The sequence below is a fragment of the Phocoena sinus genome, chromosome 14 (assembly GCF_008692025.1).
Source record: "Phocoena sinus isolate mPhoSin1 chromosome 14, mPhoSin1.pri, whole genome shotgun sequence".
Classification (NCBI taxonomy): domain Eukaryota; kingdom Metazoa; phylum Chordata; class Mammalia; order Artiodactyla; family Phocoenidae; genus Phocoena; species Phocoena sinus.
Window position 1 is genome coordinate 79,149,418 of NC_045776.1, and position 26,525 is coordinate 79,175,942.

Here is a 26,525-nt window from a genome sequence, read left to right on the forward strand (position 1 = left end):
ACTTACTATGTGCCAGGCACTTTGCTAAACATGTTATATACAGTGTGCATCTCTAAGTCACACAACCACCCCAGAAAGTAGATATTAATTAATCAGTAATCAATTTATCATTTAGCAGGTATTTACTGAGCATCTACTATGTGCAGGTACGTCTTGGTGCTAGGGCTGAAGTCTAGATGGAAGGTGGACAAATAATAATTATATAATTAAATGATGATAAGGGTTATAGAGGGGAGTGCATGGTGCTCTAAGGGCCCGTAGTGAGGGGAGGGGGACCTGATCTATTTTTGGAGGTGAGAGGGGTGTTCAGAGATGTCTTTTTGAAGAAAGTGACATTTCAGCTGAGCCCAGAAGGTTGACTAGGAGGAAGTCAGGTCAAGAAAAAGGATGAGGGAAAAACATTCTGAGCAGAGAATGAGGTTGTGCTATTCTTATTTAACTAGGATCTTTCGTATTTTAATCCAAAGGAATGATCAAATACGGGCTGCTTTCAGATCTGTGGCAGACTTTTGGAGCTGAGGGAAGGGGGAAGTTTGAGGTTAGAGTATATCCTATTCAGATTGCCTGGAATATTTCCGTGTAAATAACTAATGAGGTCCTCAGTTAATTTTATTCAATGAACATTCTGTTCTCACCAGACCCTAGAAAGTCAAATCTGGAAGGAAACTTTGAGGTCTTCTGGGGCTCAGATGCAAAACATTTGCAAAAATGTTGCACTTAGGGTGACAGCTGTTATTGACTGGTGGTGTCTACTTACAGTTCTCTGTTGGGAAGAGACCTCATTTGTGGCAAATAGTGGTGAATTGATTAGTGATGTCTGCTTCAGGCATGGAACTAGGATTTTTTTTTTAATTTTATTTTTATTTATTTATTTATTTATGCCTGTGTTGGGTCTTCCTTGCTGCACGCGGGGGCTACTCTTCGTTGCGGTGTGCGGGCTTCTCACTGCAGTGGCTTCTCATTGTGGAGCACAGGCTCTAGGTGCGCAGGCTTCGGTAGTTGCGGCACGTGGGCTCAGTAGTTGTGGCTCACGGGCTCTAGAGCACAGGCTCAGTAGTTGTGGCACGTGGGCTTAGTTGCTCCGCGGCATGTGGGATCTTCCCGGACCAGGGATCGAATCTGTGTCCCCTGCACTGGCAGGCGGATTCTCAACCACTGTGCCACCGGGGAAGCCCCGGAACTAGGAATTGATGGCAGATATGTGAGTAGGGTCAAAAAAAGCTAGACACAGTTGGCATCAGAGCTCCTCTTAGAGAGAAAACTCTCTTTGTCTCAGAATGTATTTTTATAGGCTCTTTTAGGTATTGAAGATGGGCCCTGAGGAACATAAGCTGTAAGAACACAGCAAAACAAAGAGAGGACTAAGTTGCTTTGCATAATTAATAGGAATTCAAAGTCATGGATGAGCAGGGAAGAGAGAGGGTGAAAGAGCTTGTAGGGGAGGAGAGGCTGTACCACATGATGGATAGCTGAACCTCAGAGAGAAGGACAGACAACACAGGAACTTCATGATGGCAGAGTGGCCAAAGATTTCAAAGAGCTGGATACCTCATTTCCAATTTTAAGTAGTTTGTTTCCCCAAACTGACAATAAAAGTCTTTTTTACATATGGAGCCTTGTGTTGTTGGCATTTAGGGGAATGAAGGAATAGGGGCAGTGTCCAGTATGAGATGCCATGTTATAGGAAAATGAGAGAACATATGGGATGCTGAACTGATGATCCATAAACTGAACCAAGCTCAGTAAAAATGGAGAACCCAGAGCTGGAGAAACACACCCTCCATCCCCACCCCCAAATATCCCTGGATGAATAAGAAGGACACTGGGTCTGTTGCTGCATATGGAACAAGGGTTAGGGCTAATTTCTTTTGGATTTCAAAGAATGGGAGAGTACAAATTGATATATGTGAGATATTCCCCTATCTGCTTCCCTGTTCTAGTCTATCCTCCTAATTTTATAGATGGGGAAACTGAGACCCCTATAGGGGGAAGGATCCTAATGGAGTTCTCATTTGATGGCTGCCCAATGAGCCTTCTTCTCTGAGACTGTGGTGGGAGACATTAGGCAAGGGTAATGAGCCAGCGCCCTGTGTCTGCTGTCATCCTTGGTCTGCAGCACTTAGCCTGATTTTCACAAAATAAATATTTTTTACAGACTCTCAGACCCACTTTTATTTTTAAGGTGAAAAATCATCAGAACTTAAATGAAGGCTGTTTAGTCGTGTGTGTGTGTGTGTGTGTGTGTGTGTGTGTGTGTGTGTGTGTGTGTTTGTTTTGGTGCGTTTGAGCAGGTTATGGATGTAGTTGGGAATCTGGATCTGACTTGAAGGGAAAAAGAAAGGCAAAAGAAGGGGTGTTTGACTTGGTTCCATCTCCCGCTTTGAGCTGCCACTGTATCCCTCCTCCCAGGAGGGGTCCTTTCAGAAGAATACCCTGAAACTCAGGTCTTGTCTGTAAACAGTGGGTGGTCACTTAGCTAATGGTAATCTAGTGGGGAGAAAAGGGCTGCCTGATGAACTGATTTCTCCATTTGCCTCCCTACAGGGCCTACCATTTCTACTAACAGTCACGCCTTTGGATGAAGCATGGATGTGCGAACATCTTTGCTAAGAGGGGTAAGCTCTATGATACCCACCAATGCCCTAGAAACAATTCACTAGTGATAACCCCTCAAAATGTACTACTGTTTTCCAAATATTTGTGTGGAGACATTGCCATTTGAGCCTCATCACACTTCTATGTCAAGAACAACAGATGGTGCCCTCATTTTTCAGAGGAGTAAACTGAGTCCTGAGAAATTGTGACTTGGCTGAGGCAACGTAAGGAGCAGAAGTGAGAATTCAGGTCTCAGCACAACGACTCTCAGAGTCTTAGATGATTAGTTGTTTTACCTCTAAACAGGAGCACACTGAAATTTTCAAAAAATTAGATTTTTATTGTACATTTAAAAAAGATAAATTTATTTATTTATATTTTATTTTTGACTGTGTTGGATCATCGTTGCTGTGCGCGGGCTTTCTCTGGTTGTGGCGAGCGGGGGCTACTCTTTGCGGTGTGCAGGCTTCTCACTGCGGTGACTTCTCTTGTTGCGGAGCATGGGCTCTAGGCGCATGGGCTTCATTAGTTGTGGCACATGGGCTCAGTAGTTGTGGCTCGCGGGCTCTAGAGCGCAGGCTCAGTAGTTATGGTGCACGCGCTTAGTTGCTTCATGGCATGTGGGATCTTCCTGGACCAGGGCTTGAACCCGGGTTGTATGCGTTAGCGGGCGGATTCCTAACCACTGCGCCACCAGGGAAGTCCTGATTGTACATTTTCATTGTAGAAAAATAAGAAAATGGAGAAAAGGCAAAGAAGAAACTAAACTTTAACCATAATCCCGCAATGCAAAGATGATGTCATTCTCAGTTTGGGGTATATCCTCCTTGTCTTCTTTTCTATAAGGATTATGGCTTTTTAAGAAAAATGGAGTAAGAATATGTAGAATTCTGTGATGTGATGCTTCATTATTTATTTAACATGTTCTGTGGTAGCAAGCATTTATCAAGCTTATTTGCTGAAAAGCAAGACGCCAGGAGGATGAACTACATGCTAAGGGACAAAGCTTGGTTCTTATAATCCAGATTAACACACCGTTGAGCAAGGTAGGGGCAGACAGTTCACCCACTTGTTCAACACCTAGGTTGAATATCTACTATGTTCCAGGCACTGTCCACGGCATGAGGGATACAGCTGAGATCAGTATAGGAAAGGTCTCATGAAGCTCATGTTGTTGGGTGGAGACACATAATCAACAAATACATGTGTGAATAGGCGTGTGTGCATGTGTGTGTCTATAAATATAATGAGATGGTGAAGGTGGAATGAAGGGCGAGGCAGGGGCAGCAGAGCGGGTGGGGGTGGTGAGACACCATATGAAATACCCTCTGACGAGGTGACATTTGAGCAAAGATAGCAAGTGAACCACGTGAGTATCTGAGTGAAGACTAGACCAGCAGGAAGTCCAAAGGCAGGGGGTGGGAAGGATCGTGGCGCTGGGGACAGAAGCCCTCCAGAGCACTGGGAGCAGGGAGAGTGTCAGCAGATGAGACCGAAGCCTCGGGAACTCGGACTTGAGCTTGTGTGGCCCTTCAGAAGCCGCAGTGGGGTGTCTGGATGGTGGACGGCAAGTTTTGCGAGGGTCTTCAGCGGATAAGCAGCGTGAGCTGATGTCTCTCTGGAAAGGCTCGCTTTGGCTCTACGTGGAGGCTGGCTCTGGTGGGAAGAAGAAGAGAAGCCAGAGGCCAGTTTGCAGGGTGTTGTAATGATCCGGAAGAGAGGCGGGGGCAGCAGAGGGGCTGCAAGAAGGGTCAGATTTGAGATGTGTCTTGAAGGTGCAGTTCTGGGAACTTGCTGAAGACTTTGCTCTTGGGGTGAGAGGGGGAAGCGGTCGTGAATGACTGAACAACTGGGCAGATGGTGGTGCTACAAGTGAGGTGGGGAGGACCGTGGGGGGAGAGTGGAGGAGAGTTCGAGGTTTGGTTTGAGATGTGTTAAGCTTAAGATCCCTGTTAGAGTCCCGATTGGAGATCCTAGTCACTCCGCGGGATGTACAAGCCTGGAGGTCAAGGGATGAGTTGAGACAGAAGATATAAATTACAGAATCATCAGTGCAGAGATGCTGTTGAGAGCTGTGGGACTGGATGTGGAAATGGCTCTTCGGTGAGGGTCAGGGGAAGGGTAGCTTGGGTTCCAATAGGGCTGGGGGAGGTGGGAAAATGAAGACTACCTTCTCCTAATTCATGCTGTGCTAAAGGCTGGATCTATGCTTTTGATGGTGGCAGGATGGGTGTTGATGAGAGAGTGGTTCTGACTTCACCTGTAGAGAATGGCGGGGGTGGGGAGCCTAGAACCTTGAAAGGAAGGTTCTAAGACCCCAGGGAACAAGACAGAAGTGAAGGCAGGAAACTGACCTAAGGAGGAGGCGAGCTGGGGAAGGAGAGTGGGAGAGGAAGAGAGGGTGGCAAATGCGCTTGGGGAGCGGGAGGCCTGTTCTCTGCAAGTAGGCCACCGCTGTAGGTTAACGCCTCACGGCGAGGGAGCTCGTCACGCTGGTTGGCACAGAGGCTGACACCATCCTTCCACGTGTTGTGGCAGAGTCCGGTTCTCCCCGCTCCCCCCGTCCCTGCCTACATTGTCCATTAGTCGGTAAGGGTTTCAGTGTATCCTGTAAATCCAGACATCTCATCTTGGTTAGCTCGCTTGCTAAGATAGTACCCCCTGTTTTATATCTGTGGCATTAAAAAATGCTTCTGAGGACGCGATGCAAGTGTGTGGGTAAATGCCGAGCTCTAGGAGCCCCTAGCTTGCTTCATCTCTCCCTTCCCCACCTCCTTTCTGTCTCCTTTCTCCCTGCAAACATGCCTGTATCCATCCACCATCCATTTCTCAACTCATTTACAGAGGCAGTAACTCTTAGGAAGCCGTTGCTTTTTGGCAGATGTTGGGCCAGGCGTCAAGGATGTAAAGAAAATAAGAAGCAGTTACTCTTTAAAGGAAGTGGGCCGCACACGAATTGCTCTGATCTGCTCCAGGCAGGTAGCGACATCTTGATCTGTAATCCCCCAAGTGAGCCCACCAAGTAGCTGCGCTGTAATTGCTCGAGGACCTTTTAAAGATACATATTCCTGAAGCCACCTCAGAGTCAAAAGCTTCTAGGGAGTGTAGGCTGAAAAAGCCTCCAGGTGATTCTGACGCACAGCTAGACTTGGGAGATCAGCTGGCTGCGGTTCGAGTGGGCTCTGAACCTTGGTTGCTTCACATGGAAAATGGGAATAGCTTTTCAATAACCTTCCTTTACGGCATTGTTAGGGTTAAATGAGATCACACTAGAGAAGACTCTCAGCACAGGCATGTTTCTAAGTGGGCCTTCCGGCTTTACCTGTGGAGTCCAGGCCTCCTCGATACTCCAAGGACCGGCAGCCTCAGCACCACCCGGTTCAAAAGGCAGATTCCCACCCCCAGCGCCCAATCCCACCCCAGATACCATGAATCAGAATCTCCCAGGTGACTCACGCGCACGTTAAAGCTGGCTGATAGAAAGGGGACGCAGACAGTCCAGCCTGTCACCTCGGCAGTCACACCTGGCAGCAGACCGTCTCTGCGAAAGAGTACCAGTGAAACATAAGAACGATTTCCTCGGTGTGATTGTGCGATGCTGCTCTGGGGCTGAAGCTGGGCCGCTCTGCTTCGGGTGATTTAAGTGACCATTACACAGCACAGCGACTTATCTTGGAAAAGCAGCGACAATAGAAAGGCTGGCAGGGCGGGGGGCTGACTGAAGTCACCTGTCCTTGATGTGGGCCACCCGGACGGTCCTCTCCTCTCTGCTTCACCCAAGACAGCTGGCTCCAGGGTACAGAGCTATGCCAGCTTTCTCCCCAGAATTGAAGCTGGTTTCAGGGGAGTCCCTGTATCCTGAACTTGAATGTGCACAGGAATCACCTAGAGATCATGTGAAAATGCAGATTCCGATTCAGCAGGTCCAGGGTGGGGCCTGAGATTGTACCTCTCTAGGAAGCTCCTGGGTGACGCTGATGTTTCAGGTCCAAGGGCCACACAAGGAAAGACACCAGTACTACTCAGTGGTTCTCAAAGAATACCAATATTTCCTCGCACCCAAGATGAATTAAATCAGAATTTCTGGAGGTAGAACCTGGGCATCAGTATTTTTCAAAAGCTCCATAACTTGTAGTCAGGGTTGAGAACTGTTGATTTAGGAAACAGTCTTTTTGCCTCCCTTTCTCTCTTTCTGTCCTCTCTCTCTTCCTCCCTCCCTTCCCTCTTTTTTTTGAGATATTATCTTGGACCCAGAGCAGACAGTTGAATTAAGAAAGAGCTGCCTGCTGTTTTAGATAGGATGAGAAGAGCAAGGCATCTCCAAGCAGAGATTTGAAGGAGATAGAGGAGTAAGTCATCTACAGTGTGGAAGGTGAGCATTGCAGGCAGCAGGGATCTCAGTGTTCTCTTCTGGACGTATTGGGATGCTGATTAGATGCCCACGTGGAGACTGCCCTTATGAGGTCAATATACAGGTCTGAACCCCACGTGAGAGACTCAGGATTCATCAGCGAATATATGCTAATTGAGCGCCTTTGAACTGAAAGAACACCTACGGTATAAGTGTAGGACTGAGCTCTGGGCTCTGGAAAATTTAGAGGTAGAGCTGAAGAGAAGGAGTGTTCTGGCTTCTGCACTGGGGATATCCACTAGATAGAGGCTGGGAGAGATGTTAAAAGAGCACTTCCTCAGAATCTGCCACAGTGACTGGGATGGTCTGTAGATGGGAATAGGGCCAAGAAATAGAGTCCAGCTTGTTGAACTTTAGTACCCGTGACATCTGGCATCTGGGTTTGAAGCTCAAGGAGGAAGTCTGGGCTGGAGATAGATTTGAGCATCCAGCATGTAGGTCAAAAAACGAGGTCAGTATGAAGAGCGAGCAAAGAGAAGAGACCAGAGAAGGACTTTTAGAAAGACATGTTGAACGGGGAGGGCCGGGCATAAAATGAGAAAAATCTGTAAAGGCTCAAGGGCAAGCTCAGGTTATTAAGTTCAGGTTATTGGGGAAAAGGAGCATACATCGCGACTTAGCATATGGAAAGTGGCTAGGCTTCAACCCAGATGCTCAGTTGAATAAGGTCTGTGTCAGGAGAAGAACAGAGGCTTTGGAGCTAAAAAAAAAAAAAAAAAGGATCAAGGCTGTAAGTTTATTTCCACCATTTAGTAACTGTGTGACCCAGAACCAGTCATTCAACTTTTTGAACTTTTTCTTATTTGTAAAAGAAGGTCAATAACATTTACTTCACTGGATCGCACAGAATGTCTGGCACATGGCAGGTGCTCACCACCTGATCCTCTTTCTTCCTCACTGCTCTAAAGTTCCCATCAAGAAGGCAGGGCAGGATAAGAGAAATAGCAGCTCTGAAAATGGGAGTGTCAGAGGCGGGTGAGGCCGTGGTGAGCAGAAGAGGTGGAAATTGGGTGGACATTTGTCGACCAGGGTGGGGGGTTCTCAAACTATCAGGGCCATTAAACCACCCAGGGCAGCTCCTTAAAGAGCAGGTTCTTAAGACCTGCCCCCTGGCAGTCTTTAGGTTAGAGGTGGAGCCAAGTGATTCTGCTAGAGCAGAGCCCAGACTACCTGCTGAGGAGACACTAATTTAGATGAGGGGAGGAGGGGACAGAGCATTCTGGGGGTGGGGCACAGGGATGTACCCGGTTTCATGATCTGTTTAAACTTAAGTAGAGGGTTCACGTGACACATCGCAGCATGTAAAGAAGAAAACCGAGTACCCAGTAAATGAATTCTTGAATCGTGGGCAAGACTGAGAAGGAAGTGAGTATACACACAGCTTTGATTTTAAAGCTCTGCATTTAATTTCATGACTAGGAAGGGTCACAGAAGAAGAAAAGGCCATGGAAAAAGAGATACAGACAGATCCATGAAAGGGAGAGTACAAGACAGATAACTCTAGAGAAGGGGAACGGAGGAGTGGCTTGGGAAAATACACTGCTACCAAAGAGCCACTTGCATTGAGCAAAGACTTGTTAACCAAAATCTGAGAAATGGAGACCTGATTGAAATAAAAAGGTGTTTATTTGGAGTTTGTTAGAACTGCAGCCCAGGAGACACAGATTCAAGAAGCCCAGGGGACCACATATTCAAGAAGCACTTGAATTGTGTTCCACCAAACTACAAAATGGGGGAGGTCTATAAAGGCAAAAACTGCAAGGTTCCGGTTAGTTACGTGAGTGGTTTATCAAGAATCGTAAGTGGAGCTGGCAAGAAGTAAGGGTGCTTATGAAGTCAGGATTGGCTGGAGTCCGAAATGGTTGCATAATTAGTTACAAGGGGGAGCAACCTTGAGACTCAAGGTTGCAATTACCAGATGTTTTAAAAATGGCTGGTATCCTTGGTGTAGGCATAGTTCACAGGAAGCTCTGGTGCTCGGTGGTGCAGGGACATGTCTGAGACCAGATCCTCAATGGCCACCTCACTCCATTTTTGTATGCCTGAGCTATGAGTACTCCATTAGAATCTCAGTTTATCATCAGACTTAATGTCACACCCCTCGCGTCCCACATATGGAAAAGACAGGACTGGTTTATAATTCCTGAGATTCCTGCAAGCACCAGCTTCCTGTGGTTCTCAGTTGGGGGTGGGGGGTGGAGGAAAGCAGTCCATGAACTTGGATGGGAAAAAAATGACACCTTTATTCCTTTCCTTTCACTCATTGGTGACTGACATTTAGCTTTCCCTTCCATAATGAATAAAGGCAGCATGCGGCCATAGTATTAGAACTACCTGTGACTTTATCAAAAAGTAGCAAATATCTTTATATCATGTTATTTATATCACAGACAAAAAAATGTCTGCTGTGTGGACAGCTCCAAACAACACTTTGAAATTATAGGAGTCATTATACGCAACACCAGACCTTATTTATTACTACATTGATGAAAAGCACGTGTATTGTCATATACTGGGTTTTTAATCTCTCCGTGTGCCTTTGTAATCCTATATATGCTCTTTTAGCATTTGGAAACGTTATTCTGAAATGGGGTCTGTGTTATCTATTGCTGTATAACAATTCATCACAAAACTTTGTGGCTTAAAACAACAATCATTTTATTTTTATCTCTCATGGTTCTGGGGCTGACCGACCTCCACGAGGCCAGTCTCCCTTAGGGTTTCTCATGGAATTACAGTCAGGCAGTGTCTGGGGCTGGAACCATCCATTTACAAGTCTGGCTCCTAGGCTGGGAAGACCTGAACCACTGGGGACAAGAACAGGTGGGCTCACTCAGCATCTCTCTCTCTACCTGTGTTGTGTATTGGTTTGATACAATTTCAAATGCACTTATTTATGACAAAGACCAAAAAAAGGTTGTTTTTGGAAGTAGTGTCAGGATGTCATCGTCACATCAGTTGTCCTTGATACACACAGCTGCTGAGGGGCCCCGCTGGGGGCCTATCGATAAGAGCATGTGGAGAAGCAAGGGGACTAAAGGCAAGGGGACATTTAGACTGTGAGCACCTAGAGTTTGTGAGGAATATCCGAGAGTTTTGGTCTGGGCAAAAGCTACAGACTTTGAGTTGATGATCTAGCTCTCCACTTGCTCCTGCCGTGGCCAGGCTGCTCTTGGTCGGCAGTGGGGTTAAACTGTACAGCAATCTAAAGAAAAAAAGGGACATCTTTTTCCTGTCGAGCACTCGTCGTTCGCAGTGGTGTAAGGTGGGCAACTGGTCCCCGGAGGGATAACCCTGGGAGGAGCCTACCCTGCCCCACAGGTGCTGTGGTTCCCTAGCAACGAGCTCCAGCAACAAGGGACTTTCGTTTTGTACTGGCAGCTGAAAGTCAGCTCCCATTTGGTTAAGCCTTCTTTCCCTAGAAACCAAACTTGCATAAAGGTACACCTCGACTTAATTTGGACTTTACTTCTGTCATCTCCCCTTGCCCGGAACAATAGTGTGATTAACCTATCATTGGTTTAGAGTATATTATTTCTTTATTGTCTTATTAAGAGACATGACCCTGTATACTAGAGGCTTGTGAAATTCCTGCAGTGAACATGTGTTAAATAAACTATTGGCAAAGAGGAAAAAAGAAAGAGCTGCCTGCTGCATTTAAGAGAAGGACCATGGAAAGGCTATTGGTAGGAATGGTCCTCTCTTTAAATAGAATCCTCTTGTTGAAAAAGTCTTTGCAAAAGTTTAGCTTGAAATATGCCTGCTACAATTACATCACTGCATACTCTCCTTTCTTTTCCCATTCCCATCACTGCATGATCCACCTGCATCTCATTTATTCCCAAATCTTACTGGGCCTGGGCAGTGAGAGTTTGAGGAGGGAGGGAGAATGCATCTGTAAAAGTTGGGACTTTGAGTGGCAAGGCCCAGAAACCCAACTCAAAGAGAATTAGGCACAAATTTTTATTTATCTATCTGTCTATCTGTCTACCTACCTACCTACCTATCTAGCTATTTATTTATTTATACACACACACACACACACACACACACACACACACACATACACATACATACATACACTGGAGACTTTGGTAGTTCCAGCTGGATCCATAGGTTCAAATGACATCTTCCACAGTCTCTCTCTCTCTCACACTTTCCTCTCCCCCATCTCAGCTCTTACTTCCTCCGTGTTGGCTCTGCTCTCAGGTACGCTGTCCCCAGTGATGACAGGAAGGCCACCAGCAGCTCCAGGCTTATATCCTGTCCTTCCAGCAAGCCCTTCGATAAAGAGGGGAGTTATTCTCCCTTACCAGCATTTCCCCAAAAGTCAAAGAATAGAATCTGTTTGGTTCTGATTGGGCCATAACACCATCATTTAGTCAATCAGTAAGACCAGGGTACTGTGAACACCTGATTGGCCAGCCTTAGAGCCAGACATTATTATAAGTTGTACAGCGCAAGGAAAGAGAGGAAAGCACGTTCCTAAGAACGCAAGTCGTAGTTCCCGTCAACATGTAAGCAGAACACCAGCCAAGTGGATGCGATTCAATATGAGTTAATAATGCTAAACTGCTTGGAATGTTTGTCTTTCTTTTCTGTCTTGATGACAACTGGGTGATTGCTACACGCTGTCAGACAGCTGGCAAATCCATTCATGTTCTTTTGCCAGTTCTGTCCCATTTCTGACACAGTCTCCCACCTCCATGCCCAGATGCTAGGCTTATAGTCTAAGATGCCACTCCTCCGGGCCGTCTACAACATTTTCAACCTTTTACTCTCGCCCTCTGACAGAGTGAATTCAGGGAATTCAGACACACGTTAACATCCTTCTGCTCTGTACGTTGGTAACTGAACGTCCTCTGGCTTCATACGCTGACAGTAGCATGAATTATCTCATTCTTTCTTGACATGTTCCTTAGCAACTCACTCTTGGAAAAACACCAAAACATCCTTTATCTCAGTTATTGGACTGCTAGCTCCTTGAGGTCAGTCACCATGTCTTCTGGTTTCTCAGCTTTTATGCTCATTAGAACTTAGCGCATGTTCACCGATGCTTCCAGCAACATTTACAGTGGTTTGTTATTATTAATAATGATGAAACATATTACGGTTAAAAGCATACTTTATCGCATTTTTATACCATTTTGAAGTTTACTAATCATTCCCTCATTATTTCATGTAATTCTAACATGTCACTTTTGGCAAGTCACTGATAATGAGAATCACCTTGGGTGTATTTCCAACATACACATTCCTAGGACCTACTCCAAACCAGCTCTGAGAATGGAATTTGGAAGTCCCAATGTTTAGCCCTCTCCCAGGTGATTTTTATGATTATCCAGGCAGGGGAACCATGAGTGTGGTGGCTGTGTATGTGGGCTTGGAAGTCAGCTTCTGTGGAACCCTGCACACATCTCTACAGATTGCCAGGCCCTAGAGTTGCCCCATCCGTAAAATAGGGCTGCTGAGACCAATACCAAGAAAACCAAATGAGAGTAGGTGGGTATGATACGTGCTCAGTAGGCAGCAGCTGCTACACGGATTTACTTTTCCTTGCAGCAGCATAAAACAGTAGCTAAGGGCGTATACTGGGGTTCGAGCCCTGTCTCTTGTGCTTATGACCTGAGTTGCCACTAAGTCTCAGTTTCCTCATCTGTAAAATGGGGATGATGGTGGACACATCTATCTCATGGGACTGTTTTCAGGGTTAACCTAGTTAACAGTGGAGAGCAGCACATGGTGTGTGCTCTGTCAGTGTTAGATGTGGCAGTCTTTACATCCATTTCATAGAGGAGGACACTGGTAGCTGCTGTGAGGAGAAGGAAGACTTCAACCCTGTCTCCCTTGCCTAAACTCTGGGCTCTTCCCTCTTTACAAAGCTACCTCTTCATGCCAGTCCTCCCTAGGACTTAAAACCAGGTCAACGAATGCTTATCTCTCTTTTGCCTTCAGGGCACAAAGGATCAACTCATCACCCACGCCCGCCAGCTCTCCTTCCCGCTTGCAGCCCTTCCCGTTCTCTCTGCCCAGAGCTGGGCCCCACTGCCATTTTTCAGAAATGTCGTCTTACTTGGGCACCAGACTCCGATGCCCTAAAACAGAGTGATTTGGGATTCCCATCTCACCTCCGTCTGTCTGCTGGCATCTGGGCAGACACCAGAACAGACTCATCTAATTAGTGGCCTCGCCTACTCTGGGGCTTGGGGCCACTGGTGCGCAGCTTCCACATTTCCCAGGCAGAGACGAGACGCCTCCTCAGATGGGCCAGCCGTGAAGGCTTCCTCACAAAGCCTGGGAGGAAAGGGATTTTCCAGATTCTGGAGCGGGGAGTTGAGAGCCTGAGCAGTGGGGACTCAGAACTGGAGCTTATGTGGGTGTGGCTACTGAGAAGGACATCACCACACCACTCTGAGCCTCACCGTCCTTATCTATAAAATGGGAGGATAATTGTCCCTACCTCACAGACTTGTCGGGATTGTGTATATAGAGTGACGATCTCAAGATCACTTGGCCTCTGCCTCATTTCTCACTCTTGCTTTTTCTCCCCTCTCTCCAGACTCCTTAATGATTTGGTTAGAGTGGGTGATATGGTAGTGATTAAGAGCACACACACTGAAGTTACCTGCTCAGGTGTTAATCCTGGCCCTGTCTTTTTCTGCTGTGCCACCCTGGGCAGATCACTCTCTAGGCCCAGTTTCCTCATCTGTAAATTGGAGGAGAAGATCCTGGACCTGCCTTGTACGTTTGCTATGGGCATGATTCTAAATGGGATCAAGTGTGTTGGCTCATAGTCAGTACTCAGTGGGTATCCAATATCATGATCATGAAGCAGGAATGGGGATGGGTTCCTAGTCTGCCCAGCATTTCCCTTTTTCATATGAATGAGAGAGCAGTTATCCCTCCCAGGAACCTCATTACCTACGTGCTTCGACAACTTCGGAACTCACCTCATGGAGACCTTTCTCTGCAAAGCTTTCCCTGTTCTCCCCATGCTTTTCCTTCAGCTTCCTGGGCTTCTCCATCAAATCTCTTTGCACGTGGCATTATTTGTACAGAGTCTGCTCCCCTGTTGGGCTTCGATGCCTTGGGGCGGGGCTCCTGGGTTGATATTTGTGTTTTCAGTACCTTGGACAGCACAGTGTACCTATTTGAAACTGTTGAGACAATGAATGAGGACATTGACAACCTTAAAGCAGTGCTTCTCCAGACTTCTTCTACCATAATCAATGGTACGAGATGCATTTTACGCCACAGCCCGGTGATGTGCACGTGCACACGTACAGTGGGAAACAACACATTCATATTTGTTTCATATTTCACTACACACAGTGCACTCTGATGATTTCTCCTTTTTTCTCTTCTCTCCTCATCTATTTAATTTCTTAAATTTTGTCTTTGAGCTACAGAATTCATTTCAGAACTAATTGTTCTGGGTTGAGAAGCAGTATCTTGTAATGCTAAGAGCATGGACCATTGGAAACAGATAGATCGGGGTTTGGATCCCAAACCCACAACTTAGTGATTGTGTGCCCTGGGGACTTCATCTTACCTCTCTAAGCCTCAATTTCTTCATCTGTAAAATGGAGCTCATGCCTACTTCTTAGGTTTCTTGTGAGATTTTAATGAGATAATATAGGTAAAGTGTTAAGCACGGGGTCTGGCATCTAGTAAGTGCTTAGCAAATGGTGGTCATTATTGGAACCAGTCTTGGACTCTTTGTATGACTTTCCTCTTTTCCCTCCCAATCATCCCAAGTCCCCTTATTCTACTGATCTTTCTCCTTAGTCTTATCTGCCTCTCCAAGGCTTAGTCACTGGCAATGACCTCCCCACTCTCAGAGGCATAAGAATGAGCCACGAGTCCCAAGCGTTGTATCCTGACTCCAAAGCATGCTGAGAAGGTGATTTGATGGAAGACAGCAGAAGCCCCATCACTTTGACACAAGAGGTGAAGGAAATAAGCAGTGGTATGGAATCTGCTGTCTCCCTCGTTCCTCCTGGTGCTGGTGAGAATTATTCAAAGATCTTATTGGGACACCTCATCTAATACCTCCTCCAGGGACTTGATGTAGCCCGAGAACTTCTCTCCCACTCCCTTACCAGCCAGCAATTCCAATGCACAGGACCCTGGACAACATGATAGAGAGGGTGGAGATTGCTAAATAAACCACCATTACATCAGGAATGCAGTCAGCTGTCTCTAGGGCCTCAAGATGCTTGACCATCCCTCTGAGCCGCACAATTGTTGCCAGAGAATAAGTCACCAAAGCCATTCAACATCACTCCATTTCTGCCCTGCTGTATTATCTCCTTAGCCTGGAGATCCCCTGACTCATAAACCAGTGCTTCTGGAGTGAGCAGAGCAAGGCACAATAGCTAAGATTCCCTCCCATCATGGAGGACGGGCTGGCGCCATGGCAGTGTTCACGTGGTACTTCTTAGCGTGGTGATTGAGTCAGGAGGACCTGGTTTTACACAGCCTTTGCCACCAACCAGCTGTGTGACCTTGATCAAGTGGCTTCACTTCTCTCTCCCTCCATTTCCTCATTGGTAGAATGGGAACATTAATAATATCTAAAAATACTACCTGTTCGGGCTTCCCTGGTGGCGCAGTGGTTGAGAGTCCGCCTGCCGATGCAGGGGACACGGGTTCGTGCCCCGGTCCGGGAAGATCCCACATGCTGTGGAGCGGCTAGGCCCGTGAGCCACGGCCACCGAGCCTGCGCGTCTGGAGCCTGTGCTCCGCAACGGGAGAGGCCACAGCAGTGAGAGGCCCGTGTACCGCAAAAGTAAAATAAAATAAAATAAAAATACTACCTGTTATGTTACGTGAGAAAATGAAATAATGCAAATTAAGCACCTGACACTTTTGAGTCTCAGTAAATTTCACAGTCCTCCTCCTCCTCACTGTTGTTGCTGCTGCTCTTGTTTTAATTAATGATCATCACAAATTGACACTCTAGCTTCTGAATTAGATGCAGAATATACTTAACATGAAGAGTGCTTGAGATACCACGTCCTCTTGACAAGAGAGAGCCCAATTTTCCTGTGGACTGGCAGTCTCGTTACCTCCTAGCAGAAGGCTTTTGATGCATCAAGATGTGCTTGAACTTAGGCCTGCCAGGAAGAAGGAAGCAGTTCTTTCATTCTGGGTACCCGTTGGTTTCTAAATCCTGCTAAATTGGGCTAGAATAGAAATAGTGGCTCAGAAAAGAAACACATGCCCTCATTTCCTTTTTTCTTCTATGGCCTCAAACTTTTCTCTCATCCCCCAAATGGACTATTTCACTGCTATTCTGCCACCTTCCCTTGCTCTATGAGTTTCTTAAGGCCAGATGCGATCTCTTGTTCTGCCCCAGTGTCAAGGAGAGTGCTTAGCACTTAGCAGAGCTCTGTGTGTTGTGGCTCAGCCTGGGACCTCCTGATTATCTGGGATGTCTTTGTCTCCTCCACCACTGCCCCAAACTCAGCCACATTTTTATTTAACTAACTTGTTTAAAAAGAAGGACTTTAGTGAGTAATATCACCTGGTCTCCCTCTTTCTCTCTCTCAGTGATGCCAAATTTCAGCAAATTCAGAGATGAGGTGGCCCTGTTATCTTCCAGAACAATCCTCTCAAAGTAGAATTTGATATTTAGAATTTAGATCTTCTAAAGGTCTAATGGAAGAAATCTTAAGGACAGATTATTCATGCCAAGCTTGTTAGAATTTTTAGATACAAGTGGTCAAACCTTGCTCTGTGTATGGTTCCATCATAAGCTTTGAAAGAAAGAAGCTCATTCCCTGATCTTGCTTAGCGTTGAAATGACCAGGGGTAGGAAAATACAGCAGAAAGGGTGATAGCAGTTTGAGTACCCACATAATTACCACGCAGGGCAAGAAATAAAACCTTGCCAAACTCCAGGAGCTCCCTGTGTGTACCCCCTGCCTCCTCCCTAGAGTGTTGTCTTTTATTGAAATCGCTTTGTTTTTCCTTACAGTCTTACCGCTTGTGTTTGCATCCCTAAACAATATAGTTTAAGTTTGTCTACTTTTGAACTTTATATGATGGAATCATACTCTATGTATTCTCTTTTTTCCTTCTTTCACTTAATATTATGTTTGAAAGCTCCAACTATGTTGTTGCATGTATACTATTCTGTTCCGTTTCATTGCTGTAAAATTCATTGTATGAATATACACAGTGCATTTATCTATTCTGTTGATGGGCAGTGTCATAATTTCTTTACATGTTAAGGTGGTTGGTGACATTTCCTGTTCTAGATAATGATGTGATGAATATCTTTACAGACGTCCATAACAATTTGCTCGGGACAAATTCCTAAACATAGAATTTTTGCATCAAAGACTCTGGCCATTCTTTAAGCTTCCTCCGGAATGGTTGTACCAGTTTGCACTTCCACCAGCAAAGTACATTCCTGTCTGTGTCCTCACACTCTTGCCAACGCTAGCTTATTTGCATTTGTTTTAATCATGCCAATTTGATAGGAATGTTTTCTCTAGATTGTAGGAATTTCCATTTCTTCGAGTATAGTGAGGCTAGGCATCCTCCCTCCTTTATGTTTATTGGCTATTTGTATCTAGTGTTTTGTGGATTGTCTTTTATATCTTTTTGCCATAGAAAACGTTGGTGTGTGTGGATTTTAATAACAGTTCACGCTGGGGCTCAACTCATTTAGACGCATTTCAAGCCGGAGCATTTGGGAAGTACAGAGTAAATGGGGGAGAGGGAGGACGCTTCTTTGTGACCCATAGATCTCAAGTGGATCTGCCAGGTGGAGAGTAATTTGGAAGTTATTGTTCAGAAACCAAAGAGGACAGTTGTGCATTCAGCCCCATGCTGGGGAGGAAACAATGCTTCCTGGACCCGAGGCCATTTGAGAACAAGGGGCCCTGCTCTAACTGAACCTGGCTTCCACCTCCTTTGTGCCCAAGGAGTCTCTCTATGATTATGACTGCCTGGGCCTCCGGAGCGAGATGGGGGATGTGGAAAAGGAGAGAATAGGTATAGCTTGGCTTGAAATTTAGGAGTTGAATTACCAGCACCCCAGACTGAGTTTACACTATTTCCTTTTGTTCTTCCTGTCCTCGTCCTTTCTTCAGCCAACATTATTGAACTCCTACTATATGCTAGGCAGTATATCGGGCGTTAGAGGTCTTCTACTCTAACCCTGCAGTGTTTCCCATCTCAGCAATTGGAAAGTCCATCTTCCCCGTTGAAGTGAAGAAGCTGGGGGTCATTCGTGACTCTGCCCTTTCTGTAATATGTTACAGCCTCTCCACCAGCAAATTCTTTCAGCTTTACCTTCAAAGTATACCCACAATCTTGAAAATAACCCAAATGTCCATCAACAGGTAAACGGATAAACAAATTGTGGTACCTCCATGCAATGGCATCGTACTCAAGAATGAAAAAGAGCAAACTATTGGTACATGCAACAACTTGAGTGGGTTTCAGAGTAATTATACTGAGTGAAAGGAGCCAGATGCAGAAGAGTACGATATGATGCTATTTATATAAAATTCCAGAAAATTCATACTAATCCATAGTGTTGGAAAGCAGAACAATGGTTGGGGGGGTGGGAGGAGGCAGGAGGGAGGACCAAGGGCACGAGGAGACTTTGGGGTGGTGGCGGATGTGTTCATTACCTTGATTGTGGTGATGGTTTCACAAGTGTAACATATATCAAAGCTTATCAAGTTGTATTTTAAGTATGTACAGTTTATTGTGTGCCAGTTCTACGTCAATTAAGCTGTTAAAATCATACCCAGAATCTGACCACTCCTTACCATCTCTGTTGCTGCCATTTCATCTCTCACCTGGTTAATTGAAAGAGCCCCATGCCATGCCCTTCTGGCCCCTGCCCTTGGTTTCTCACACTCTCTTAACAAAGAATTCACAATGGTGCTTTTAAAAGGAAAGTGAGGTCATTTCACTCCTCTCTTTAAAGCCACCCAGTGGCTTTCCATGTCTTCCCGTCACGCTGAGAGCGCTTACCACTGCCTGACGTACCGTGGGCCTGATGAGTTTATTGTCTGTCCTCCCACCACAGTGACATGAGCCTTACGAGAGCAGCTCCATTTTGCTCCACTGCTGTACCTCCAGTGTCTGGGACAATATGCTTCACATAGAAGGTGATCAATAGATATTAGTGGAATGAATCAATAAATATGGTCTTAGACTCAAAGAGTTCCCAGACTACTGAGGGAGATACGTGTAAATACAGTTAGAATATAGGGCAATAAGTTCTATGATAAAGGGACCCCCAACAGAGGTACCTAAACTTTCCTGGGGTGAAGTCAAGGATGGCTTCCTGGAGGAAGTAGTACCTGATCTGAGACCTGAAAGACATGTAAGGTGCCTTGGGGAAGAGGACACAGTTCCTGCCTTTGTGGAATTCTACTGGATGAGCAAATATACAGGCATGTATCACGTCATGTGCTAAGTGCTTTGTGGGGCTAAGGATGGGGGCTGAGGAGAAGAGAGGTGAGGCCTAACCCAGCCTAGGGGAGGGTCTGGCAACATTGACAAAGTTTCTTATAGTGAAGCACTTCCTGGTTGGGATGTATCACATCCCTTCACCCAGTCTCCAAAAACCCACATTTGGGAGACTGTTGCCTGGATACAGACAATTGCCATAGGAACCAAGGAATTGATCCAAGATTTGAGAGATAACCAATCATCACATTTCCCCATCATGTTTGCTTCCTTTTTATGTAAATTATACTGCACCAATGTCCATCTAGTCTAGTCATTTTCCACCCTTTCTGTGAATCACAGTTGCTGGGGAGCTTTAAAAAAAAAAAAGATAATTTAGTTCTACCCCAGATTGATCAAGTCTAAATCTTGGCAGGGAGTAGCCTAAACATGGGTATTTTAAAAAACCCCTGTGCGCCCAGAGAGCTGAGAATGACAGATGTAATTCAAGTGTCAGGAAGAGTTGTCTTATGTGGAATCTAGTCATTCATTTATTCCTTCATTCCATTCCTGCCTCAGGGCCTTTGCACTTTCCTTTCCCTTCACCCAGAATATTCTTCCCTCGGGTTTTTTTGGTTTTGTTTTGTTTTTTTGCACATCTACTTGCTTCTCATTCTGTAAGTCTCGGTGAAAATGTTCATTCTTTAGGGAAGCTCTCTCTGACCCTCTCCTCTCATTATCTAAAATAGTTTTCATCCACTTGCTCCACCCTGACTCTTATCTCTCTGTCACATCACCTGGTTGATTTTCTTTACAGCACTTATCATAACTTGAAATGATGTTATTTACTGCAATATTCCTAACACTAAAGAAATGAACCATTTCAGTAAAGCCTGGAAAGATCTGACACACATAAAGCACAGTGCTCTACACATGGTAAGGATTAGGAAATGGTTGCAATTATTATGAATGGAGTAATTAGTTATTTGGCATAATATACAGGATTGTGTTGAAAAGAATTAGCCCTGGCAGCATAGGAACTGTTTTGAGACACTACCTCATGTTTTATCGATCAGTTTGATGTTAAGCTCTTTGAAGGCCGGGGCTGTGTCTTGTTCATTATTGTTCATCCAGAGCTTAACACAGTGCCTGTCACATAAGAGGATGTTTGGATTTAGCAACTGTTTCATTGCAAATAATGGAGTCCCCCTCAAGCTAGTATAAGCAGAAAAATGAATTTATTGGAAGGACAACAGGGTCTCAGAGAACCCAAAGGTGGGAAGGGGAGTTGGGCTAGCAAGGAACTTGAACCAGAAAAAATAGAAAATGACCCAGCAGTTTCCCCCTGTGTTTCTCTAAGACTGCATGATATCTCTTTCTGTCTCTTTGCAAACTGGCTTCCTCTGCTCCGTGGGCACATGGATGTCCCCAGCCCAGGCTTTACAGTGCTTTCCACTTCGAACATCACACAGAGATTAGCATCTTGATTCTAAATTCCCAGGGAAGAGAAAATTTGATTGGCTTTAACTCCTGCCAGGCATTTACTCTTGGGCCAATCAACTGGTTTTAGGGGCAGGGGAATGGGATCACGCGCCGTGCTGCTCTAAAGATGGGAAGTATCTCTTTGCAGTATGGAGGTCTTGGCTCAAATTCCCCCCTGAAAGCAGAGCTTATGAGAAGGGCTCGCATGCAGGTGGTTTGGTTGGAAAGAGATGCTGGGGAATAGGAGAGGGGGAGCTTGGAAGAGTCAAATAGAGAAGGATGGCAAGCCAGCCCGAAGGTGTGTTAGTGAGCTGGTGTGGGAAGCTGAGGCCCATGCTCAACAGAGATCCCGTGTGAACCATGTGGAATGCACCTCGGAGATGCCCTCCTGAGACGGGGCGAGGGAGGAATTTATTCATCAGCTCCTTGTCTCTGTTGCTCAGAGGTTGCCCCAAAGGGTGTTATCTTCACCTCATTTCCAGTTTTGTACTTGTACCAGAGTGGCCCTTAGATCAAATCCCTAGAGCAGAAAGCAGGAGGTACGTGGCTCAGCTAAAGCAAGGTGCTATCAGAATATACCTGCGAGCGGGTGGTTTGCTGCAGCAATGACTAGAGGTGGGCCAAGAGGATGTGAGATGTGAAATGGAGCAAACAAGTCGTCCAGCAAGGAGGTGTGGGCAGGATGTCTAAGAAGAGAGTGGAAGTGTGGCTGCAAATAATTCATATCTCTAGTATCTGCTCAATGAATGTTTTCTGAATGAATAAATGAAGGAAAAATGATGGAAAGATTCTTGGAGAAAGCAAGATTTTAAGACCCCCCTTCAGTGTCTGAAGGATGAGACCAGGGACCGTGTGGATACTGGTCATCTATTCTCAGTATTTTTCCACTGAGGATGATCAATTTTATCGATAAGTCTGTGATGTCATAAGGAAGGTAGAAAATATTGCCTTCATTTGGGGATGAAGAACAGATCTGGAGATGGCGAGCGCTTTAGTATGGGTGCGCGGTGTCAGCATCTGGGCCAAGTTTCGGTTTTCTGTCTGCTTTAACCCCCTGAAAGTTACATGGCTGCAGTTAGACTACAAGCATTCGGGAAATACCAACTTCACCTCCGTGTTCGTGCTCTTCCCTCTGGGTATAGTTCAGCACGTGAATACAGTGGTCATTAGAACCTAAAGCAGTTTCTAATTTTGTTTCATTGTGAGTGTGAATGTGACTCTCAGGACCCATCCCTGTGGCCTTAACTAAACTTACTCTTTCAAGCTATGAAGACACAAGATAAAGATCTAAATGGAGACTCCAGGTGGTGGAAGGCTGGGCTGACTCAGGCCGATAAACCTGCCTTCAAAAAAATCAATAGAGCTTTCTCAAGGGTTGCCATTATCCAACAAGAAAAAAATTGCAAAAATAAATTGCCACGTGGCGTAAAATCAGATTAAGTAGATAACGGGTTTTGCCAGCTTTGGGGCCTTGTTGGGGATGGTGCAGGAGGGAGAGAATTAGCAATTTAACGAGCTCAGTCCTGTTCCTGCCCTTGCTATTCAAGCATTTACTCCTGACTGAACAGGAGAGGGAGAGCAAAGGTGAGAAAACAAATTCCAGTTTCTGCTTGAATTTCATCCCACAGCTGACCCAGCCCTGCGCTGTAGGGTCAGCTCACCATTGTTTGCTGGTGGACTTACAGAGAGTTCACTGCCCTAGCCTTGAAGTCATGGGTCTTAACCAGGCTTCACCATGCCGTGTGACATGGGGCAAGTTATTTCACGTGTCTATGGGCCTCAGTTTCCTAATCTTGAATTGGGCTTCCCATTGACTGAGGCCTGAGGAGAGTTATTCCACAAGGGAAACTGTTGTGTTGTTAGGAGAAATGAGGATAGATATTGGGCAGTAACAAACCATAAGTGTGTACCAGTTACAAATCTGACTCTTTATTCTTTGACTCTGACAAGGTCAGAGGCAGTGAGACCCAGCATGGTTTGAGTCTGTGTTCTGTGAGTCCTAGTTTGTGCTCACAGGTTGCGGTTTGTCCTTGCTCTCTCTCACTTCTCATCTGTCTGTCCTTTGGGACTGCCTGCCCTGCAGATTTCAAACTCCAGCATCAGATGCAAAGACAACAACGGCCTTATGGAGACTGTTTAATCAGTCGCAACTGAGTAAGGCCACATGCCTGGGACGAATTCTTTAATATATATATATACACCTCCCAGTGGGCCTGCTTCTTTGATTGAACCCCAACTGATACACCTACGAGGGAAGTATTATTCCTGAGAGATGCATGCTTGGGGGTCTTATCTTGGATTCCCCCAGAGAAGAACCCTGATATAAGTACTTGGGGGGCAAGTAGTTTATCTGGGAGCTAATCCCAGGAAGCAGAAGTGAAGGAGCAGGGAGAGTGAAATCAGGAAATGATGAAGAGCCAATAAAGAATTCATGATTTACAAGCTGCTGCTGTAGGCAGTGAGGCTCAAGTCCATCAGGGCATCTGAGAAGTGTACACACTGTCTCCCAGAAGTCCCCGTTTAAAGCATGGGAGGCAGGACAGCTGAGTTATTTATCCGCTGACTCCAGTCACCCATTTGAGGGTTTCCCCGAGGGTGTTAACTGCCCGACACTTTCAGAATTCACCTACTTGAGGCTGAGCGGGTTCTTGTGGTGGTAGAGAGGGCATCGAAGCAGGGAGGTTCTGGATTCTAGGCAGGAGCTTGAAGCTGAGTGGTGTCAGTGTGCCCAGACTGCTGGGGCCACAGGCAAGGGTGAGCTGAAAGGCTGTGACTTGGGTACCACAAGCATCTGTTATCCCTGGCAAAGTCGTTGTTTGCAAGATCAAGTCTCATAGATGCCATCGGGTCAGGAGACAAATAAGATGGCATTAAAGGTATATTTAAAAGCCAAAATAAATAAAAGATCTAGAGCTTTCTAATGTTCTATCATGAGATCTCTTATGGAGACACACACACACACACACACACACACACACACACACACCCTTTTCCCAACTCTCACTTCACTGTCTCTTTAACTCCTAAATTACTTTCCTGCATTGCTCAGAAAAATTTTTTTTTTCTGCAGCCCTGTTCTTTGCTGAGGTGGATGCTTCTCAAACTTTCCAAGCAGCCCTTTCTAGCCAGCCAAGTGAGGGCTATAAAAGGGTCCACCTATGGCTTTTTAAAAGTAAAAATAATGCTTCATGTTTTAAAAAATTTTTTTAATCTGATATACACATGTTAAAAATATGGCAGCTCATCATTATGGGGGGCAGGACCATGGCTAGCAAGTGGTTATTGGTTGTCTAGTCACAGGGAAGGGTCAGAGGCCTGATGGTTTGGGCCATACCTGTTATTTAATGTTGCATTTGGTTATCATACGGTCAACTGCAATTTCTCATTCCTCTTTTCCCACCCTGTGACCTTCGCTTTTTTTTTGTTTTCTACTCCGGGCTCAATGACAAATCAAATAATCCATCCTAGTCTCAGCTTGGGACTCTGACGCCTGTCTGTGTCAGGACTGTGCTACTTTCTAGGTAGGACAGCAGTCCCAGTGCGAAAGACTCTGTGAGGGACAAGCTCTTAGATGCTCAGGGTTTCCATTTTCCAAATAACGACTTGGATATCCAAATGGGTACCAATGACTATCACTTGATGCTCAGAACCTCCCTCCTCGGTGAGAACATCAGTGACAACTCTCCACGGGATAGAGGAGGAAACTGAGGCCCCGAGAGAAGAAATGAATTACCCAAATCCCAACAAAGCGTTCATGACCCGGCACATAGTAGGCCCTCAATAATAATTTGGTTATTGTGAGAAACAGATAAGTATTGTGATTAAGAGCGCAGGCTTTGAGGTCAGATTGGGGTCACACCCTGACTCTGCCTTTCACTAGGTGAGTGCTAGTGGGCAGGTGACTTAACCTCTCTGAGCCTCAGTGTTCCTGACTGTAAAATGGGATTAGTAACAGCACTTGTGTGTATGCTGTTGAGAGGATCCAATGAGACCATGAACTGTGTAGAATGTTTGACAGATAGTAGAAGTAACTAATAACGATGATGAAGTGTCCTGACCTGGGCACCTGGGAACTTCGGTCATTCTTTAGCTGCCTGACCTCTGAGAGTTTAGCAACCTTCCTTCCCATCCACTGGCAGGTAGACAGGAGCAGAGGGCTCCCAGTCCCGTTTTTCTGGCTTGCTGATAATTGTTTCTTATACAAGCCAGGGTTTTATTGATTGGCCATTGATCTCTGCATGGGACCAGGGAAGTTCTTGGGCCATGAAGACAAAGGCGGCGTTTTCCAGCCCAGGGGTCCCCGGTGGGTGTCAGAATGACTGCCCTCTGCCCTGCTTGGGACAACTTCTCAATCAGAACCAGCTGCCCCCGTGGCCTCCTCCCTCTTGTGCCCCTTTATTGCTTCCATCAGCCCTTCCCCTGCTGGCTCCGTTTGACCTTTCATAAGGGCGCTTTTGTGCAGGGCTGCCGATGAGTTGTTGCAGAGTGAGCAGCTCCCCAGGGCAAGCTACTGCCCCAGCCCCTGGCCTCCTCACCGCAGCTTGTGAGGGAAGATTACATTCTGATCTACATTCCCCGTTTCCATTCTCTATCACCCGGCTTTGGAGACGGAAGGAAGAAAAGAATGTTTTCCTCTCTCTCTGTCTGTCCTCTTCCTCCTCCTCCTGGGTTCTGCCTCTGTGCCGTTTCCTCTCTTCCCTTTGCTCTTTCTCTATTCTGTCCTGATGGTCAGTTGCAGAACGTAAAGTCATCTGGCCAGAAGTTCTCACCTAGGTCATCCTCCCTTGGACACTGGGGTCATCAAAGCCTCAGAGGTCATACAGAATTTCCCCAACTCTCACTTTACCATCTCTTTAACTCCTAAATTACTTTCTTCCATTGTTCAGAAAAAAAAAAAATTTCTTAGCCCCATTCTCAGGCAAGACACCACCTGAAAGTCAGCAGATGGACTTTGAGAAGAATAAACAAACCCTTTTTCCACAGGCCTTGCGTGATGCCCCTAGTAGATTGTTCTCACCACATCCCGTTCCTGTTCTTTCTCCTCCCCTTTTTAAAATTGAGATAAAAGTCACATAGCACAAAATTCATCCTTTTAACCATTAAAAGTTAATGGTTTTTAACCAATGGTTTTTAGTATATTCACAGTGTTTTGCAGGCATCACCACTCTCCAATTCCAGAACATTCTTATCACCCCAAAGGAAACTGCATACCCATTAAGCTGTCATTTCCCATTCCCTTCTCTCCGCAGCCTCTGGCAACCACTAATCTACTTTCTGTCTCTGTGGATTTGCCTCTTCTGGACATTTCCTATACATAGAAGCATACAATATGTGGCCTTTCGTGACCGGTTTCTTTCCTTTTGCATAATGTTTTTGAGGTCGATTCATGTTGTAGCATGAGTCAGTGCTTTGTTCTTTTTTATGGCTGAATAATGTTCCATTGTATAGAAATACCACATTTGTTTATCCATTCATCCATTGATGGACATTTGGGTTGTTTCCACTTTTTGGCTATTATGAATAATGCTGCTGTGGGTATTTGTGTATAAACATTTGTTTGAACACATGTTTTTAATTCTCTTAGCTAGGAATGAAATTGCCGGGTCTTATGGTAGTT